Genomic DNA, 19,120 nt, shown 5'->3' on the forward strand with positions numbered 1-19,120 from the left:
TAGGATTAAATTTTTCAGACCAGAGTTTATGAGATCAGAATGATCCTGCAAAGGGTACATCTTAGGGGATGCCTTGAAAATTCAGGTTTGATTGGGAAAACATTTTTATATCCAAAGGATCTGATAAAGACCTCATTTCTTAAATTTATAATAGTTCAAGACATTCTCCATTTGATAAATGATCAAAGGATATGAACAGACAATTTTCAGATGAAGAAATTGAAACTATTTCTAGCAACATGAAAAGGTGCTTTAAATCACTATTGATCAGAAAAATTCAAATTAAGACAAATCTGAGATACCACTACACATAGTCAGATTAGTTAAGATGACAGGAAACGATAATGACCAATGTTGAAGGGGATGTGGAAAAACTGGGATGCTGATACATTGTTGATGGAACTGTGAACAGATCCAACCATTTTGGAGAGCAGTTTAGAACTATGCTTAAAAAGTTATCCAACTGTGTATACTCTTTGATCCAGCAGTGTTTCTACTGGGCTTATCTCCCAAAGAGATCTTAAAGGAGGGAAAGGGATCCACACGTGCAAAAATGTTTGCGTCAGCCTTCTTTGTAGTAGCAAGAAACTGGAAACTGAGTGGATGCCTATCAGCTGGAGAATAGCTTAATAAATTATGGTATATGAATGTTATCGAATATTATTGTTCTGTAAGAAACAACTAGCAGAATGATTTCTGAGAGTCTTGGAGAGAATTATATGAACTGATGCTAAGTGAAATGAGCAGGACCAGGAGATCATTATACATGGCAACAATAAGACTATACAATGATCAGTTCGGATAGACATGGCTCTCTTCAACAATGAAATGACTCAAACTGATGAGGTTTAGAGTGGTCTAGATTCCTGGTGGTCTAGAAATTAGTGGCTACAAGAGAGTTATCAAGAATCCCCATTAAATCAGCTGCAGGTTTTAGGAGTAAAAGAATTCACCCATTCCTGAATATTAGTTGCAAAATGAAAGTTTATTGTTAGACAGAAATCAGTTTACTCAGAGACTGACTTCTATAGTGGCAGATTTATGGAAAATAGAGTTTTGCACTGAGAATGCAGTTTTCAGTGGATAGAAGGTCCTGGCAACAAAGAGGGCTGCCAAAGTCCATCTGCAAAGACTTTAGTTGATGGAAGCTATTTTATTGAGTATCTTAGTGGGATTGGGAAGTCTGAGCAGATCAGAACCAGTAGGGGGTGGGCAGCCCAAGCAAGTTAGAATGAGGGCTGGGAGAAGGTCGGGATCTTCTATTGGAATTCAAAGGGATGCTTTTTGACCAGGACTTGTAATTGAATCAAAGGCTCTGGCATCCCGGAAAGACAACTTGTCTGGGAAAGTTATGCCTCAGCCAGGAGGGTCTGGGAATCTGAAAGGAATCACAGATCAATAGGAAATACAGTTTCTTAAAGGCACCCCAACATGCTTCAAAACCAGTTAACACTTGTTCAGTGATAAAGAGCACCATCTACACCCAGAGAAAGAACTGTGGGAATAGAGTGTGGACCACAACTCACTTTCTCTGTTATTATTTGCTTGCATTTTGTTTTCTTTCTCAGTTTTTCTTTTTCTTTCTTCTTGATCTGATTTTTCTTGTGCAGCAATGTAACTGTATAAATAAATATACATATATTGGATTTAACTTGCATTTTTAACATATTTAACATGTAAGGTAATCCCTTACAGGTAGGGGAGGGGGTGGGGGAAGGAAGGGAAAATTTGGAACAAAAGGTTTTGCCAGGGTTAATGTTGAAAAAATTTCCCATTCATGTTTTGTAAATAAAATGCTTTAATAAAAAAATTCATTTGATAGAGGATTTACTGATTATTTAAGAATTATTTAAACTTGAAAGGGAGGGAGAAAAATAATCAAGTTTTATAAAGCAAACTGGACAGAATAGAGAATAATAAACATGATTCTTTATCAAACAGTAAAAAAACACCAATAGAGGAGATAGTCACCAACTTATAGGACAAAATAATGGGAAACATTACTTAAATATTTAAATACTTATATTCTAGTATACATATTATGGATAATAAAATTAATTTAGGAGATGATAATACAATCACAGAGGTTATCAGGCAGAATAGAATTGGACTTCAATGAAAATTTTCTTGTTCAAAAGACACATATATATGACACATATGGGAGATGGGAAAGTAGCACTGTATAACAAGATGGGAAATGTCTTATGGAAATTTATGAACCTAAGAATGAAAATATGTAACCTCTGAATAAAGTTGAAAAAAAAATGAAATAAGAATGATCTTGCCATAGAAATATGTCTGTCCAATGAAACAAAGTACCTGATTAAAACTTTTTTAGTCCAGAAAACAAAATTGTACCAGAAGCAAGACAAAGAGGGGCAGTAGATCTCACCTCTCATGACAAAGGTTATATTTCTATGTGATTTATAAATATAAAATTATATGTTTTAACATGAAATATACATTTTTAAATAGATTTTTTTAGGTAAATTATGGATTTTGTGACTTTTGTGTGCTGTGTTGGGAACCTAAATATTACTTGTATAATGTTTCTGTAGGACAGTATTTAAAGTTCCAACAATTGACTTTAAAATGATGGGTCAAATATCTTTGAATTCATTTTTTTTTCTGAGTTCTAGACTATATAAACAAATCTATGATGTTATCTGTACTAAAGGGGGATTCAGTAAGGTACAACCTAAGCATTTTTCAATATCACTCTTTTCCCCTCCTCCCCCCACCCCCCGCTAGAGAATATACCTAATTCACTAGGCTACCCTATTGTTCTTTCAAATTTCATGGATTTAAGTGCAGTTCTCAAGACCTCAAGCTATCTATTTATTATCCTGCATTTAACTTCATGACCAACTCACCTCCCATTCACCATAGCACATGTTCCTGGGGATATCCTTGAGTTGGTAATATACTTTATCCTAATTCTGCTCTTTATGCATCTTTACATTGCCCTTTAAGTCATGAATTCCAGGTTATTATTTTCTAAATTAGGTCAAATATCAACTCTACACTGTATTTTTTTTTTGTCCATTTCTTTCCTGCTTGTACCAGTTTACTCTCCTTTACATGGGCTCTGTTCTGTTATTTTTACTATCACCATCCTATCTCCCTGTACAAAAATCTGTTTTAACTATGCCCAAGGTGAACTTAAATGTCCTAATATTCCATTTACTTCTTTCTCTTGCTCTTCTCCAAAATGATACATCCTGCTGTTTATCAAATGGATATACCTACCTCCTGGTGTTGTTTTAAAGGCAAAATTAATTAGCATATCATTAGAAATTGTACACTATAATTTAGAAAAGCCTTAAAAATAAATACAACTTATTGTTATCTCCCCCAAAATCATTAATCTGCTTTCCCCATGGGCTTTACTACCAGCACTACATAGATTAGGAAATTAATTAAAACATTTACTGTTCTTGACCAACTCCAACTGACTCCAGGCAAATGGGCAAGTAGCTGTTGAGCACATCTTTAATTGATGCTTTAAGTCACCTCATCTTTCTCCTTGCTTCTTTCAACCTTTAAGAAATATTTCTCTTAAAATGGAAATCACTTAAGTTTTGGGGTCAGATATCCATCTACTTACTTAGCTTGGGAAAGTAACAGTGGAAATACACGCTTAGTAGAGTTACAATGTAAAGAACTGAAACCTCAGCTTGAGTTCTGGTTTGCCCAACTTCTACTTAATCTCATACTCCTCTTTCCTATCCTGAGTTAGGAGTTGATATTACTGCTGAAATTGGTAATTGAAAACGCAACAACTACAACATGATTTCGTCTATACTGCTAACTCCAGGATCTGTGCCAATTGGCTTCTAACTACAAAGGTTCAATGCTGTGTGGTTTCCATATTGACATATTCATCAACAAGTTTTTCTGAATCTTATTGTAACCCTTTTCCTGATTTTTCAGTGCATCTGAACTGGATGTCCAAAGGCAATTTTCAAGGAAGAAATCCAAGCAATCAAAAGTCACATAAAAGTGTTTTAAAACCCTAAAGATGAAAGAAATACAAATTAAAACAATTTCAAATTCTATTTCCCACTCAGATTGTTGAAGATGACAAAAAGAGAAAATGACACATGCTGGAGAAGATGGGGAAAAAGGCACATTAATATCTTTTTGATGGAACAATAAATTGGTACAGCTTATTCACAATTGAAAAGCAATTTGGATTCATGCCCCCAAGGTCATTAAACTATATCTTCTCTTTGACTCAACAATGCCACTATTAGATCCATATTACCAAGAGATCTAAACATATCTACAAATATATATATATATATATAAGGCAATTTTGTTAACTCAGGTCCTCCTGACTTTAGGGCTGGTGTTCTATCCACTTTACCACCTTGCTGCCCCTACAAATATATTTATAGCAGTTCTTCATAGTGTCAAAAAAATTCAGAGCCAATGAGGTGCTTATTAATTGGGGAATGTTTTAATCCATAAGAATGTAATGCAATACTATTATGCAATAAGAATTACAAAAGTGGTTTCAGAAAACTAGGATGATTTATATGAACTAAAAAAGATTAAAGAAGAATCAGTAGATCAAGTTATAAATAATAACATTGTAATGACAAACAACTTTGAAAGATTTAAGATGCTTGATCAAGGCAATGTCCAAACATGTTACCAGAAGACTGATAATGATTCAGGCTTCCACCTTCTGGTACAGAGAGGTGATGGATTAAAGAAGTAGAATAAAACATGCCTCTTTTGTACTTGGTCAATTCAAGAATTTGTTTCATTTAACTATTGTGACTATTGTATGAAAAATTTGAGAGACATAATTTTTGGATAGTTATTTTGTTAATCATTGCAGTAGATAATTAATAAAAAGGATCAGTGGAACTCTAAAATGTCAAAGATCCCTTATAACCACCCAATACTTAGATGCCTTTGGAAAAACGCATATTCCTGAGAGTGACAATTAACAAGTAATGAGAACATGAATATTACAATGAGACATGGGTGGATTTGGGGTCAGATATCCATCTACTTACTTACCTTGGGAAAGTAACAGTGGAAATACACGGTTAGTAGAGTTATAATGTAAAGAGCTGAAACCTCAGCTTGAGTTCTGGTTTGTCCACCTTCTACTTAATCACATGCTCCTCTTTCCTCTCCTGAGTTAGGAGTTGATATTACTGCTGAAATTGGTCATTGAAAACGCAACAGCAGCCTCTCTAATGAGAGGCTGGGGATAGGCTTGATTATGTCACTAATGGACTAAGAGAGACTATCTCAAGTCAGATTCCCCCCAGCCTCCAATCTAACTTGCCTGAGTGGTACACAATGGGCCAAAATTCACCTTAGATTAACTTCTTTGTAGTTGGGTACAGTAACAATTTTAAGATTTCATCTTATATCTACTCCTGTCCTTCAGAAAACTAAGCTTTGATCTAACCTCTAAATGAGGAAGATAAAAGAGACCTGGATCTCTCCTATATTAACAGCTGGTTATTTGATAATCATTTCTCTCACTATGCATATTTGTTATCCCTTTTCTCCCCTTGGGTAGGAGTGAGGAGAGAAAATAAAAATTTGTAATTGAAAAGGAAAAACAATATAATATTGGCATTATTTACCTTTTAAAGAAGGTATCTTCCAATATTGCCTTTGTTAACCAAAAATTACAATTTCACAAGATATGGGGAGTAACTTGATTTTATATTATAAGAGAATTTAAGAGAATTTAGGGTTAGAGTCGGGATTTAGGGTTAGGGTTAGATTCGGGAGGCATTTAGGGTTAGGGTTAGGGTTTAGAATTAAGAGAAAGGCACAGACATGTAGATACTCCTTATTTACCAAAGACCCAGTCCTGTGGACAATGCTTTAGGTATTTATGGGGTTCAAATAAAGGAATGGAGGACAATGCCTTTTCAAATGGGAGTAGCATAGGAAGAGCAGTAGAGGAGAGAAAACAAGAGGGGGCAGGAGGGCTTGGGAATGCCAGAACATAGTAGGAAGATGTTCTGTTTATCTGAAAGGTCCTAGCTGTACAAATAGTTTATCAGACTGGACAGACTAGCTGAAATAGGCTTCTAACTGCTGACTCAGCTTCAAGAGCATTGAAAATTAATAGAGTTCTGTTGCAAAAGATCACTGTTATGTTAGACTTTATTTTTTTGGCAGGGAAAGCAATCTTCATCTCTGGAAAACAGGGCAATTGAAGAAGTTCAGAAGCCCCTTCATATCTCAAGAATAAGATAGCAGTTAGTAATAATTTCATGTGCATGAGTCTTTCATTCCTGCTAACTATACAGTCTAGTATACTCTCCCTCCTCAACTCTGACTCCTGCCTTCTTTGGCTAAAAACATTAATTGACTGACTGGCTGATTGGTATTCAGACTCAGGCTCAAATTTTGGCTTGTCTATTTAGTACCTTAGTATCCTGGAGTTGAGAGAAAAATCACTAACCAAATGTCTTTATTTTACAGATGAGGAAGATAAGGTTTAGAAGTGGCTTGTCTATGATCACAAGTAACAAATGTCACATCTGGAATTTGAAACAAGGTCCTCAGCACTTACTCCTCCATTCTCTTACTTATCTTCAATTTCTTCTTATATACTGTTATTTTTCTACCATTTGGTCACCTTTTCTCCTACACACTTATTGCTGAATGAAATTGGAGAAAATTGTGCAGTCATTATGACTGAGTCCCTATAAATTTATGTTACATAATCTCAACTGCTGCTAGGAAATACTATACTGTATCTCCCTTATTAATTGACCTTCCCACTTTCCCAAGCAGTTCTTCCAAACAGTTTCACACCCATCAAAAAAAAAAAAATCTTATTGTTCCTCCTAGTTTCATCTAATTGAGAATATTGCCTCATAATTTACAGAAAAAAAATTGAAGCTATATCTGTGAGCTTCTTCTTCTCCTCTATTCCTCATTTACTATCAGATGCTTTCTGTCATTGTTTCTTATTCTTCTACTCTTATAAGATGAAATGATCCAAGACTCATTTGATCCTTCCAGAAGATCTCTTCTGCTTTCTATAGTACAACTCTTTTCAAAGGCCCTCTATAATGAGTGCTTCCATTTTATCTCCTCTTACTCTCTTTTTAACCCTTTACAAACTGGCTTCTGCTCTTATAATTCTACCAAAACCACTCTCTCCAAGGTTTCTAATGATCTCTTACTCGCTCAATTCCTTTTCTCACTTCTCTTTCTCCTTGATCTCTCTGTAATCTTTGACATTCCTGGTAACTCTTTCCTCTTTGATACTCCTTCATCTCTAGATTTTTCAGAAGATCACTACCTCCTGGTTTTCCTCCTACTTGGCTGACCACTCCTTTTTTCCCTTTTCTGGAAACTTCTTTTTTCCTTCTATTTTACTTCACATTGTGATCTCTTCAGTTCCCTTGGATTTAATTACCATGTTGATGATTCTAAAATCTATCTTTCCTGCTCTAATTCCTCTACTAACCTTCCAAATATCTCAAAATGGGATATTCAGAAGACATTTTAAACTAAATATGTCCAAAAGGGAAGTCAGTATCTTTCTTTCTAACTGCCCCCTCCCTTTATATCATTATCCCAATATTTCACTCTTAACTTAGGAATCATACTGTTATTCCTCACTATCTCTTATTTTCCATATCCAATCTTTTGTTAAGATCTGTTGATTTCATTTATGCATCATCTCAATATGCCCTCTTCTCTTTTTTTGACACTGTCACCATCCTCATTTGGAACTTTATCATTCATGTTTAAATTACTATAGTAGCCTGTTGGTGGTTCTGCCTGCCTCAAGTCTCTCTCCACTCCATTCAGCCATTAAAATGATTTTCTTAAAGCACAAGACCAATTAAGTCACCTTTCTACATAATGAACTTCAATTGCATTCTATTTCTTCTAGAAACAAAATCAGAATATTTGGTTTGGCCTTCAAAACCTTTTATAGACTAGACTAGTCCCAGTCTATCTTTCCAGTATTTTTACTTCCCAATACATGCTTTTTGATTCAGTTTAACATCTAGGTATTTTTTCCTGTCTGCCATGTCTTGCAAATGAAAAGTACCTAGCTTACCAAAAATTATACAGTATCCTTTTTTGTAGTTTATTCTATTTTTCTAGTTTAAACTCTTCCTGGTACAAAAGCAATCCATAGAATAATTATAGTGTGTAATTTCACATGATCAATGAATAGGAGACAGTTTATTTAAACATAATCTCTCAGAAGAAACTGACAGTTACTTACAGACTAACATGATCATCTAATTATTCATCCTATCTCAAGCAGCTTTAATACAGCCGAACAAATTTAAGTGGCACTTACTTCCTTAACATTAGCTGATTTATAAACTTTCTTATTCTAGTTACATGTGAAGATAGCTCTTCCACCTCAGGTTTATGCACCATATCACCAGTCTTTCTCCAATTCCTACTCCTATTTTCCTCTCTCTTGCCTTTCCTTTTCTTCATAAAAAATATATTCATTGACATGTTTGATATATTCAAACATATTATACCAATTAGGGTATTGATTATAAAAATATTCTTGTTATTTCTGGAAGGAACTGATTGACAAAATGAGTGCAAAAAATATGAGGATGGACTAGAGAGTCTAACCACTTATACAGTTTAATATTTTTGTGTAGCCTATTATAACAATGATTCTCACCCTTTTCTTGCATTGTCTCCTTATTCTAGTTAACAGGACATTCTACACAAATTGTCATAGTTTCAAGCAAAAATTGTCTGGCCTATTATAATCTGCTATAATTATCAGGGTTATTGGGGTTCCATTGTACATTGGTCTGTAAAGGCCAACTGGGGAGATCTCTAAGGTCAAGTATTCCTTATTTTACTGGGGTTAACCCGTATTAACTGGCTCTATGACTTCTTGTTTTTATTCAGGAGAGCAAAGGTACTATTAAATTGGGTACATCTTTCCAAGTAGAATTTTAATCTTTAAGTATGGCATTAAAATGATCTATTACTGCTTCTCAGCTCTCATCTAATATAAAGATGTTACTTCTCCAGGTGGAGAGATCGGAGGAGAGAAAGGTTTCTGACTAGACAAATGGGAAATTTTTTTTGATGACCTAGTTGCCTTTTCATTTTCTATTTTTCCTGGATCACTTAAGGGAATTCCTTTTGCTCTGTTTTTTTTTTTTTTTTTTTTTTTTTCCCTATTCTTAGTTTTCATTGTATGTTAAAAAAAAAATGTATAAACTGACTGAATTTTAAATCTTTCAATTTAATTTCCAAATCTTTTGAATGGCCAATAATCCCTTCAAATGGAACATGTGGTTTAATTGGGTGGGAGACTATTAATTAATCCCAGTTGAGATGACTGCCCTGTGAGAATTAAAGGTAGAGGACATAAAAATCTTTGGGGGAACAGAATTTCCCTCATCAGCCCTTGTTTCCTTGGGCTGAATTTACTGCTCCATGGTCACCCAATATAGGTGGAATGCCAATGAGTTTCATTCTCTCTCTGGGAGACCTCAGTTCATAAGCTAATGGGACACTATTAGGGGACTAGACCAGTAAACTATTTCTTCTTCCTAAACAAATTAAAGAGTGGTTTACCCTAGTCTCACTACAGCTAGACCCACTATTATCTTACCTTTCTTCCTCAGTTATTGATTGGACCTGAAGTAGGAAAACTAGCTTGCTTTTTACTCAAGAACACACACACACACACACACACACACACACACACACACACACACATGTTAGGGATTAGGAATACCTTCATTCCAATCTGTCTTCAGACATACATTAGCTGTGTTATCCTATGCAAGTCACTTAATCTCTGACTGTTTCCTCAAATAAAATGGAAATAGTATCTCTCAGAATCATTGAGAATCAATTAAGAATATTTGTAAAGTACAGAGATCAGTGCTTGGCACATGGTAGGCACATAAAATATTCTTGTTTTCTTCCTTTCCATTTCTATCTATTTTAGTCCCCATCTATAAAAATGAGATAATAAAAGGACTTACCTCACAAGATTGCTGTAAAAAATCAAATGTCAGACACCTGGGATACTGAACTAGAGACCTCATTTCAGGTTGATATCATTCCAGAGAAATCTCTCTCTCTTTTTTTTTTTAAAGATAGGCTATAAGTTTTTTGCAAGATAAAGGAATCAGATTAGATTACACATTAAGACATATTAAAGCAAATTCTGCTTCTCTGATTTTATTTAAACCCTATAGAGAGAAATATTATTTTGGTAGCATGTAACATCTGTCTGTGGCAATCACTTGAATTGATCAAAGGACATAATTACAACAAAAGCAACAGCTGGAAAACTGTTGACATGCAATATTTAAGAATAGCATAATCCCTTATTCACTTTTGTTTATAGGAAATATGATGCATCTTTTCAGTTTTCTAAGAATGAATGGCATCTTTTGAACAGCTGCATCGTCATAAGTAATAAAAAGAAGATACAGTTTACACAAGACATAAAACCATATATATATGCATGTATGTATATATTTGTATATACATATATATACATACCTATATATGGATATATACATGCATATATGTAAATATTACACATATGCATTTATTAAGTGAAACCATCTACTTTCTGATTAGATGAGGGGAAATGTTCTTGCTAAATAACACTAAAAAGGTAGTTTTATGTTTTGTTTTCAACCTTTCAGTTTTTAAAATTTTTTTACCATTACAAATAAGTTATAGATTAGCAAAACAAATTTTAGCATTAACTATATTCAAAAAGACTTTATTAAATTCTTCATGTGGAATAGCAGGCAACATCTGACATCTGCATCAGGAAATATTTAGAAAAAAGGTAGGTAGCATAGGAGAACTAAACTAAAGTTGGGAAAGAACTGGTTCTAGATTCCTTTCAATGCTTCCAAACTACCATTTTGTTGGCGTAGACAACCCTCTGCAATTTAGTACATTGCCTAAAAGTTGATATATCCATTGTATTCATCACCTAGCGACCAAACTTGACATGAAGGTCAGCTTTGATCTTAATTAGTAAGGTCCCTTGACAAGAGCTACCAGGTCAATATTTAAGTTTTTTTTTTTTTCATATTTTTGTTCTATAAGAAAAAAATTTCAGAAAAGCCTGAAAAGACATAAATGAAATGATGCTAACTGAAGTGAGTACAACCAAGAGAACATTGTACACAGCAACAGGATTATGTGATGATCAACTGTGATGGGTTCAGTTCTTTTCAACAATGAGGTGAATTCAAGGGAATTCCAATAGATTTGTGATGGAAAGAGCCATCCTTATCTAGAGAGAAAACTATGGAGCCTGAACATGAATCAAAGAATAGTTTTTTCACTTTTTTTATTGTTCTTGTTTGTTTGATTGTTTTCTCTTTTTTCTTTCACCTTTTGACCTGATTTTTCTTGCATAGCATGATGAATATAGAAATATGTTTAGTAGAATTGCATATGTTTAACCTATATTGGATTGCTTGCTATCTATGAAAGGGTGTGGGAAGGAAGGAGAGAGAAAAATTTGGAATACAAGATTTTGCAAAGGTGAATGTTGCATGTATTTTAAAAAATTAAAAACCATTTTTTAAATTGTTTTTCCTGTTTGCTAAGATTTGTGAGAACTCATGCTTCTTTGGAATAGCTTTCAAGAATACCCATAAATGATTCCATCCATAGTAAAGATTATGTTTAAAAAGTAGATTGTTCTTCATTTATTTTTTGAACAGGATCAATGACATCATGGGATAATGTCTTGACTTGTTTGTAAATTGAATATAAATAAGGCATCACTATGTCTTCCAAAGTCTAGTGACAACACAAAAGTCAAGATGACTGGCAATGGCCTAAGATACAGAGGATAACCTCAGCATTTTTGTTCTCTAAGTCCTCCACAATGCTTGCTTCAGCTGCCTTGAGGATCAATGGGACAAATTGTTCTCATCTACCCATTCCACTGAAGAAATCTTTACATACTTGTGATAGGCATCCCATTAAATCATGTATGGGGTTGAAACTTGTCAGCTATTCTCAACCTGCTTTAGCCCCTTTGTCAAGACAATTTTACAAGGGTGTGGCCATTGTTCATATCACAGCTTCTTGCAATCACAGGTGAAAGTTGGTTAATAGGAAAACACAAAAGATAAAGGGGCAAACCTGAAAAAGGCTCAGTTAGCCTTTCCATCTGAGGTTTTCGGGTGATGAAATATTATAGTACTATAAGAAATGATGAACAGATTAATTTTGGGGGGAAAAAACAAAGACAAGGGAAAGACTTTCATGAAATAATAAAGGGTGAAGCAGAACCAAGACATTATTGCATATAGTAATAGCAATATTGTTAAAGTAGATCTTAGGGAAAGTGATCTAACTTTAGAGCTCTTCTTGGTCTTAGTGCTGCATACTCTGGAAGCTCTGGGAATTCCATCTAGACCAGGCCTTCTTTTCCATTCTTCACTGTTTTTCACCTGCAAAATGTTTATGAGACCCTGGGAATAAGGGTATATAAAATAGGTATACAAATCAAACATATACTGACAATAAATCATAAAGAAGTTTATGAATTCTTTGGTATACATATAATTTTATTATATACTAAGATAAAAGCAAATTTGCATACTAATGAGATGGATATACTTGTTTACTTTTATATAAAGAATTAAATCTTGGTGGAATATTTGATACCTTTTATTGTTGCCAAATTTTTCCACCCTATCCAGATTCAATTACTCTACCTCATATGGAATCATGACCCACAGTTTAAAATTCTTTGATTTAATCCATCCTGCTCTAGTTTATGAAGTACTTGCCCAGCAGGCACCACCTCATTCCTATGGATCTGTTCAGCCCACACTTATGCTCAATGCAAGTAAAACTTCAGATGGGTGTGGTTATTGAGTATTGCCTTATTCCTGCAAAGACTGGGGGAAGGGTGAAATGGAAGGAATGGAGCTTGGAATGAGGGGCATTTCTTTAGCAAATGTGCATTGCCTCCCTGGGACAACCTCTTCACTACAAAGTTTATGAACCTCAGAGGCATTTTTTTTTTTTTTTTTTTTTTTTTTTACCATTGGGCTACTTTTTAGTAGACAAGTTTCAACCCCATACTTCTTAGCCCAAAGTTTGTTTGTTTTTTCTTAAAGTTTTGAATTTAAATTCTATCCCACCTCTCTCCTTTTCTCCTACCTGAAATGGTAAGCAATCATGTAAAAAAAAAAATCATATCATGAGAAGACTAATTAGAAGTTGAGAAAGAAAAAGAAAGGAAGGAAGGAAGAAAGTTTAGAAAGAAAGAAGGAAAGGAAGAAAAAGAGAGAAAGAGAAAGGAAGAGAGAAAGGAGGAAGGAAGGAAAGAAGAAGGGAGGGAGGGAAAAAAGGAAGGAAGAAAGGAAGGAATGGTATACTTCAGTTTGTAGTCAGATAACACCAATTTTTTCTCTGGAGTTGAATAGCATTTTCATCCTTTATTATATTGCTGAGACAAGATAAATTATTCTCAACTGATCATCACATAATATTGCTGTTTCTGTGTACAATGTTCTTTCTCCTGGTTCTGCTCACTTCATATTATCAGTTCATTCAATTCTTTAAAGATTTTTTCTGAAATCATCCTGCTTGTCATTTCTTATAGCAAATAATATTCCATTACAATCACATACAATAACTTGTCCAGTCATTCTTCAATTGAAATATGTCCCCTAAATTTCCAATTCTTAGCTACCATGAAAAGATCTTCTATAAATATTTTTGTACAAATAGGTCGTTTTTCTTCTTCTTTTTTTCAAATTGCTATGAGATAAAGACCTAGCAGTATTACTGAATCAAAGAAAATGCACAGTTTTATGTCCATTTATTGCCCATCAGGCATAGTTTTGTTGTGTCAAAGTTCCCTTTTGATGCCTAGTTTCCCCATTGTCCTATTTATTCTGCCTCAGGTTATAAACTTTCCCTCTTAATGTTTGATGAGATAAAGGTCTACCTCAGTTGCTCTGCCCCAAAACCCCAGCCTATAATCATTCCCTCTTAAACAGTAGATAAAGGTTTTTATTATCTTTAGGTTATAGACATTCCTTCTTAAGGTTTGACAGGATAAAGGTTTATCCATTTTAGATGTCAGTTTAGAATATCAGTAACCTCCCTCCATTATGTCATCCTAGGTGCCTCCCCCCATTAGGTTACCCCCATCCAGGAACCTACCCCATTATGTCATTTTTCTTGTTATTCTATAAAAAAGCTTGCTGTCCCAATACTCGGGGCTGGACTCTTTGAGATGATAGTCTCGTCCAGCCCTGGGACCAAACATGGATCCATTGGTCCCAGTATATCTCTCCATTTAATAAACTATTAAATTGGTCTCTAATCTTTTAGAAAATGAGCAGGATTAGAGATAAGAGACTTTCCGGTCTCTGCCTTGGGCAGGGTGGCTCTGAATCTGAATTCTTGGCCTGGAGAGGTTGAGCCCTCCTGGATTTTTTTCCAGAGCCTCCGGGAAAGATAGCAGTTTTCAGCCACAACAGCCTGATGGTAGACACCCCCATTTCAGCCACAGGAGAGTAAGTCTGTTTGGGTACCTTTTGGGGTACCATCTGGTTATGTCTTAAGACTTGTTTTGTTTGGTATTCTAGCATCCGGATTCCCAGAATTATGAAATGCTGATGGGCATAGATTCTGGGAGTAGGGTCTTCTGGACGCAGGGGGCCCTACCTTGGTGTCTCCTAAGATGCATCTGATGTGCCAGTTAGCCCGACTCTGGGCATTCCAGAGTATAACCCGGGGTGTCTTTAAAGACACCTTGTGTGTGTCTAACTGGATGCGGTTGTCACTATCGGCGTGTCCTTGAGACACCATTTGGCTTGGTTTTTGACCAGGAAATCTGGAACTCTGGACAAGGTAAAAGACTTTTTCTCTCTGCCTCTAAAATCTTTCCTCTAGCAGATGCCTTGCTTGAGGAAACTCCCTCTGTCCAAATCCTTTCCAGAGAGAAAGGCCCTTCCTTTGCATGCCAATGCATTTCTAATCTTTTTTTCTCTCTCACCAGAAAGCCCTGCTCACAGGCAGGGACTCCGAGACACAGAGGAAGTGTCTCTTTTAACACCCCCCCACCCCTGACCAAGGAGACACAGGCCATTCTAGGGACCCCACCCTTCTCAGGGGTCCCAAGCCAGCGCTCTCTTTGATCTATTTTGGGGAGATAACTGGAGAAATGTAAGAGGAGCTGTGTTTGAGCCCTTCTCCTACTCCACTATTAAATGAGTCTCTAATGGTCAGGCTGTAGCCACAAGGAGAAAGGTCACTGAATTGGGGTGAGTTTAGAGAATGTCTCTACCCACGGCTGCTACTCCCTGGACAGGGGCAAGTGGTCTCTCCTTCAGGTCTTGCTCTCCCAGCAAGATCTGGGGGCTTAGGTGAGCTACCCCACCCTCAAGTTCCAATGTGGAATCACCAGAGGAGCCCTTGCCATTTGGGATGCACCGTGCCGGGTAAGATGGCATCTTTTCCTCCCTCACCCCTGCTCTGGCCTTTCCTCCCACTTCTTGCATTGAGTGGGGAGTGTATACCTTTTAAAAATGGGACTTGATTTCCCTGATTTGGTCATCTGTGTTAGAGCAATGCCCCTCCCATCACAGCCTTTTAACTGTAGAAGCTTCAGAATTACAATTTTGCATGCTCAGGGGGCTGTCTACAAAGACTGGGGATTTTAAGACACCATTTGGTTTGGTTTTAATGTTAGTGTCCTACTGAATGTTGTAATTGTGTAGTCTAAGTGTGATCAGTGTTCTGTATGTCTTGTATATTATTGCCTGTTTTGTGGCTTAAGGTTAAAAAAAAAAAAGGCTCCATTTGGATTATGGGAGGGAAGACTGGAACAGACAACTTCCCTCAGGGCTATTCTTTCCAGATAGCCCCTGGTCTGTGTCAAATGTTAAATGGCTGGTGAATAGTCTTTCTGTGTTATTTTTTGTCTGTGTTAAGTGGCTCCTTATTCTATGTAATTTGTTTGTTTTGTTAATTTAAGAGCTCTGTTAAATTTAAGAAAATTATCAAATTTGGGAATCGGTTATTTCAATACTGACTGGAGAAAACATTTAATTAGGAATTTTAAGATAATTCTAAATTTGGGAAATTTTGCTGTTGCTTATGCAGGCTAGAATTAGTTATCTTTAAATATAAGATCTTAAAAGAACAATAGCTTGCTAAAGAAGTTCTGTTAACTTGCCTGAAAGGAGTCATGTGCCTCTTAATTAGGTAAAGAATGTAACAAAAGGGATCTATCTGACTTTTCTGAAAGCCTCAACTCTGGCCAAGTTGGAGCGTAGGAGTCCATTGGGTATAATGGCCACATGAGGCCAGAAGGAGAGAAAGAAACTATGCTGTTTCATTATTTGAAATGAGATAGGAAAAGCAATTTTATATTATTGGGAATTTAAAGCTGTTTGTTACCTATATTATAACATTGTAAATTACGCTTAAATCCAGCTCTGCTGGACATGTTTTATGGAATTCCCCCACCCACTGATTTCTCCTACTTTAAATGTTGGGTGGGGTAGGGATCTTTTGTAAACATTTAAACTTGCCCCCCCCACTGCTGCTACTTCAGCTATTAGAGAATCTAGTTAGCCTGGAGTAAAGTTTAGTTAGACTTCCCTCCCCCTCCTGTCTCTTTGGAGGTGGAGTTAGGGGAAGGGTAGTCGCATGGATCCTCTCCTCCCCGCTTCCTCTAAACTGTTCCAGACTTTTTAAAATCAAGTTGTGGCTACCTGGTTCTTGGCTAAAAGCAGCAAAGTGGTAAGGTTATGGTAAATATCTGTTTAGGACTTGTTACTGGAGGTAAAATTTCTTAGGTTTGTAGTTAATATGTCACTGCATTTTTTCCTCCTGTAACTGATTTCTATAATCAGAGTAATGGTCAATAAGAAATTGTTAATTCAATTATGTTATATCTTGCTGTTTCAAATCTGGCTATCTGTAATCATTATATCCTAAATACTTGAGCAAATAAGTATTTAGTCTGGTAATCTATTGGTTACTAGATATTGTGTCTAGATATTCAAGTTTTTTTTTAAGGTTTATAACTAATGAAAAGCCACATCTTGTAGCAGTCCTTGTGGACCAGACTTTCTATCTCAGATTGTTCTAACTTTTCTTTGTTAGATTTGTTTTTATTTCTAGATCTGGTCAAATTACAAATATATTGACTTGCTTCTGGGACCTACATCAAGCTTTGATTGTCAGCACATCACACTACATATACCCAGTCCCCTCTCTGGACTGAGTATCTTCTGCCCATTTTCAGTAGGAAGCAGCTTTTAAGAACCATCACCCCTTTTCCTGATGCAATTTGGGGGAGTGGGAAAGTGGTTGACTTGTTAGAATTTTAATTGTATTACTGGGTGTTTTAAGACTTGGGATGGAAATTGTTAAACTTGTGTAACTATTGCTGTTATGTTTGAGGGACTTTTAGTCTGTTATGTATATGCATATACATATGATTTATATGTGGGATGGTTATTTGATAATTCCTTTCCAAAAGAAAAAAAAAAGGGAGGAAGAAATAGGAAATTGGGGAAATTGGTATATTTTCCACTTCTGCCCTATGCCCTAACTTACTAGGTCAGATTTAATTGGAAGTCCTTTAAACAGTCCTTTTCATTTTTTATTCCTTGCTTAAATTTACTAGACTATGATTTGCTAGTTGTGCTTTGACTTTGAAATCCCTTATCCTGTTGAAATTGCCCTGGCAGACTCATTTTTTGGGATTATTTTTTAGAAACAACCAGAAATTGGTTATCTATTTTGGGACTGGCAGTCTTTTTGATCTGTTTCTCCACTCCTATTACCCCAGGTCCTTAATTAGCATTTCAGCATACTTAAAAGGACCTTATAGTTGACATCAGGTCTCTAAAAGTTTGGGGTTTGCCTGCCTTGGTCTAACTGTGACCTATCTGCTATCTATCTATCTGTGACTTATATATCTGCTCAGAAATCTGATCCTTTCTGCAACCCTGTATGTTTCTCTAGGCAGGTTCAGGTGGAGCTACTCAAAGCCTCACCCTTCTCTCCTGGAGCAGGTTGCCCCTCTGAATGGGTAGCCCTCTGTAAGCAGAGGCCGAGTCATGCACAAATGACCACAGACCTAACTGTTCATATGCTCCCCAACTGCAGAGGATCTGACATGATTGAAATAAGGAATTTTGTGTATTGCTGATTAACTCTGGGGTTATCAGGGAGAGACTTGACCTTGCCATAAGTCCTTGCATTGTTCTAGCTTTATTTTGATTTTTATTTGGTCTATTTACTTCACATAGGGTTGTTCAAAATTATGGTGCTGACCTTCTAGAGGAAGGTAATTGAAAGATTTGAATAGTTACAAGAGAAAGAGTGGGGAAGGTTGTGCCAAAGTTCGCTTTTGATGTCCTGACCTAGTTTCCCCATTGTCCTATTTATTCTGCCTCAGGTTATAACCTTTCCCTCTTAATGTTTGATGAGATAAAGGTCTGCCTCAGTTGCTCTGCCCCCAAACCCTAGGCTATAATCATTCCCTCTTAAATAATTGATAAAGATTTTATATCTTTAGGTTATAGACATTCCTTCTTAAGGTTTGACAGGATAAAGGTTTATACATTTTAGATTAGATTTAGAATATCAGTAACCTCCCTCCATTGTGCCATCCTATGGGCCTCCCCCCATTAGGTTGCCTCCATCCAGGTACCTTCCCATTATGTCATTGTTCTTGTTATCCTATAAAAAGCTTGCTCTCTGATACTTAATTGCTGCACTCTTTGAGATGATAGTCTAGTCCAGCCCTGGGACCAAACATGGATCAATAAAAACTATTGAATTGGTCTCTAATCTCTGTCTTGCTCAGTTTCTCTGGCATTACAGTTTCAGAATGTTCTTCAGAATGGTTGGACTAATTCACAACTTTACTTACAATGCTTTAATGTCCCAATTTTTCTGTCATTTTAGCCAATCTGATAGATGTGAGGTGATATCTCAGAGATGTTTTAATTTGCATTTCTCTAATCAGTAATGATTTAGAACATTTTTTATGTGACTATTGATAGTTTTACTTTCATCTTTTGAAAACTGCTTGTTTATATTGTTATTTTGTAACTAGAGAATGACTTCCTTTTTTCTAATT

At 35.9% G+C, this 19,120-nt stretch overlaps 1 long non-coding RNA gene across 1 annotated transcript; it reads right to left on the bottom strand.

The window, feature by feature from the left end:
- Nucleotides 1-966: 966 nt before the first annotated feature.
- On the bottom strand, nucleotides 967-5,148 carry LOC127541149 (uncharacterized). The gene is made up of 3 exons (XR_007948377.1): nucleotides 5,035-5,148; nucleotides 1,527-1,618; nucleotides 967-1,378 (listed from the first exon to the last, which is right to left on the bottom strand). It is a non-coding gene; the product is annotated as an uncharacterized LOC127541149 (long non-coding RNA).
- Nucleotides 5,149-19,120: the final 13,972 nt, after the last annotated feature.

The sequence above is a fragment of the Antechinus flavipes genome, chromosome 6 (genome assembly GCF_016432865.1).
Source record: "Antechinus flavipes isolate AdamAnt ecotype Samford, QLD, Australia chromosome 6, AdamAnt_v2, whole genome shotgun sequence".
Taxonomy (NCBI): domain Eukaryota; kingdom Metazoa; phylum Chordata; class Mammalia; order Dasyuromorphia; family Dasyuridae; genus Antechinus; species Antechinus flavipes.